The 3646-nt window shown below is 49.8% G+C and overlaps 1 pseudogene; it reads left to right on the top strand.

Moving 5' to 3' along the window:
• The first annotated feature begins 509 nt into the window (after nt 1-509).
• On the top strand, nt 510-3646 carry LOC114482035 (synaptopodin 2-like protein; annotated as a pseudogene).

The following is a 3646-nucleotide window of genomic DNA, read 5'->3' as shown; positions in this document are numbered from 1 at the left end:
TCATTATGCTCTATAGTTGTTTTTGTATAGATAATAGATTCTGAGTAAAATGTTGTAGTTGGACAAAGGGTTGTATTTGGATTCAGAAATAAGAAAATTGGGTATTTCAACCAATAAAGTTTGAGAATCACTGGTGTAAAGGAACTAATAGTAAGTTTTTAATGCTTGTGTACAATTACAGAGAAAAGTAATCTGATTACAATGATGCATTGTCTGCTTTGTAACACTTTGCACCCAGCTCTCTGTAAGCTTAGTGCGTACATCAGTGTATAGTTATGCAGTGAGCACAGAGTTGTGATGACCAAAGGAACAACATCATGATGATTGACTCAAAGTTATTTTAACCACAAACCACGTAGATTGTAACGATTAGGATCGTTGCCACAGAGATGAGTCACTAAGCATAAAGACACACTGATCCTACCGCTTTGGCGTATGAGGGCATCAGGATTCTCAGATCTAAATCCATCACACACATAATGCTGTATCATTCATCAGTAACAAACACCCAGCATGGGCAAATCATGCTATTACGCATCAGTTATTGTCGCCTTTTTTATCACATCAAATTTATTTCTGGCCTTTTCTTCTCTTCGTGTCTTGCAGAGTTGCAGCGTGGTGAGAGTCTGGTAGAGAAGCAGGTGAAGGAAGCTCGCACTAAATGCCGCTCCATTGCATCTTTGCTGACTGACGCTCCAAATCCCAACTCAAAGGGGGTGCTTATGTTCAAGAAACGCCGACAGAGAGCCAAAAAATACACGCTCACCTGCTTTGGCAAAGCTGAGGGAGATCAAGGAGGAGATACAGAGGGGGAGACTGGGGGTGAGACAGAGGAGGAAGGAGGAAGCTCTGCGTTAAGTGGCTCTGAAGTGGACGAGGAGGGGTTCTCAGCATCGTTTGACCCCACGTGGGATTCTGGTTATCTCGACTTGCTGGACAGGAGAAGCTCCGCCTGCCCTTCAACCGCCCCCCAACTACCCCAACCACTCCATCAACACCAGTAGCAAATAAGAGCTTAGGACTTGACACATCAGGTCATCAGACCCCACAACTTGCCCCCACTGTCACTCAAAGCCCAAGGTTGGAGGTCTCGGGACTGGACAGCAGCATCACGAACATCTCTTTAAATATGTCCCCTCCAGCGGTGGTCATGACCAATGGGGGCTCAGTAAATGTGAGTCGGGCCAATGTTGTCCTGAGCTCACCCAACCAGACCCCCGTTCGAAGTCTAAATGGACACCATGACCACCCGGAGTGTGCACCCACCCTCGATCCAGGTCCAAACCAAGCAGCAGATTCTCTATCCTGCGTCAGTTCTAATCCTTCAAGCCTGAATCGCACCGCTCGTCCTTTCTACCCCGGGCCTTTGTCTTCTCGCCCGACCGTGACTTCTGTGATGTTCGACCTCCACAACCCAAACCCACTGCCCTGACTATGGCAAACAAACCTGTGGCGGCCGTCTCCATGGTAGCCATCTCTCCCAATCAGTATCCATCCGATGCAAAAAGAGCGGTGTCCAGCACCTCCCTGTACATCCCTCCGAGAAATATCAACGGCAACACTCACACCTCAGATCACTCCCCACCATCGGCTCTTTCTCCTCCCTCCTCTCTGTCCTCCACACAGTTTTCACAGCCTTCAACTAGTCCAAACACTCCTCACCCCCCGCCTGTGGCTCCCCCCTCCACTCCCTTCTCACCCCCTGCTGTCCCACCGCTACATCCTTTGAATCCTTTATCACCTGCATCTCATCTCCTCCAAACTTCTTCCCTCATCCTCCTGATCTGTCTCCATTGAACCAGCATCATCCTGCTCCCCATGCCACCCAACCACTTCAGCCCCCGTCCTGCAGTAACATACCAGTTGTGGTGACTCCTGCTCCCCAACAAGCTTCTACAATAGACTCACTGGCAACGCGAGAGGAGCGTATCTCCATCCCAGCTGCTCGCACCGGTATCCTTCATGATGCACGTCGTCGAAGTAACAAGAAGCCAATGTTCAGCGCAATCCGGAAAAAAGACGTGTGCGTAAACCCTGACCTGCTGTCTATGGTGCAGAACATGGATGACCACTTTGGGAAAGCACCTGCTGCTGAACCTGGAGTTCCGACAAATACTGACGCTGGCCACGAGTCCGGGCCGGAGGAGGACTGGTTGAGGCTTGGAGCCGAGGCCTGTAACTTTATGCAGGCCCAGCGGGCCACCAGGCCTCCCCCTGTAGCCCCAAAACCGCAAGCTCCAGAAGTACCACAACTGGGAGGTAAGGGCGGGCAGCTGTTTGCCCGAAGACAACACCGGATGGATCGATACACTGTGGAGCGATCTCCATCAGTAGCCGCGGCTCCTTACTCACCAGCCCAGACCAGAGAACCGTCACCCACACCTTCCCTTCCCGCTACTTGGAAGTATTCCCCCAATATACGTGCTCCACCTCCCATCAGCTACAACCCCCTGCTGTCTCCCTCCTGCCCTCTCAAGGCCCAGAAAAAACAAGATATGACAAAGTCTGGAACTGCTGGACCCAAAGGAAAGAAAGCCAGCCTGAAGCCTGTGGATATCATGAGCCACCAGCCATACCAGCTCAACTCCTCTCTGTTTAGTTATGGAGGTGGCGTACCTCAGGATTCCTCCACCTACCAGGAGCAGAAAGGAAACACAAGTCCTCTGAAGACGGCACGTGTCTACGAAGTAAAACGCTTCTCCACGCCTCCTCCTTCATCCATAAGCCACACCCCCAAAGTCATCGCTCCTCGATCGACTACCACACTTGGCGAACCTTTGTGGTGCTCAGATATCTCGTCTCCTCCAGCAGCTCCAACCCCTTACCAGCCTGGGGCGCATCCTTCTCCTCCACAGTGGGCTTCCACCTCCCTGTTCTCTCCACCTCCTCCTGCCCCTACTGGCCCTCTCCCACAGCTGCCCACATTCTCCCACGCTGGCCTTGCAGTGCAGTCGACCACACCTGGTACAGCACAGGCTGACAGGCAGTTTAAAAGTGCTCCAGATCTGAGCCCTCTGAGTCCCACCACCAGCAGCACCCACCTCAGCAGGGTCCCTCGGCCAAGGTTCAGCACATCCAACCTGGGTCTGCAGGCCAGTGTGTGGCGCCCTGGATCCACTGCACAGTGAGGAGATTTCCTCCTGGACGATTGGTTTTTAAAACCACATCTAACTGTTTGTTTTAAAACTCCAGAGTGTATCACACTGATCCATTTGGATCTACCACATGTAGCAAATTTAATCTTTTAATTTTCTTTATTCACTTCTTTAACACTTTTAGTTTTACAGTATTTTAAAGATTTATGAACTGGAATGAAATGAAAACAAGGAAACAATGCAGCATGAAAGGGCAGAAGAAAAGCTTGGGAAAGTTTTGTAAATATTGCACAGCATGATGGGTAATTGAGCGAAGGAACAGAGCATGTGAATGTTAAGGCTGTAGTATGAGAGAAATTATTACAGAGGACAAAGAAGGAAGGAAAGTGTGTTTAGTTGGTTTGTTTGTAGCCATTCGTGATGCCTGAAGCCAGTTACAGCTATTTTGTTTCTTTTGTTGATGTGAGACAACAGAGGTTGTAACGTGTCTGTTTGGCTGCGATTTCTTTTCCATAGAGGAATGAAGCTGAATAAAAATAGACATGACTCAC

Source organism: Gouania willdenowi, chromosome 19 (assembly GCF_900634775.1).
Source record: "Gouania willdenowi chromosome 19, fGouWil2.1, whole genome shotgun sequence".
Taxonomy (NCBI): domain Eukaryota; kingdom Metazoa; phylum Chordata; class Actinopteri; order Blenniiformes; family Gobiesocidae; genus Gouania; species Gouania willdenowi.
This window is presented reverse-complemented; position numbering and strand designations above follow the sequence as displayed.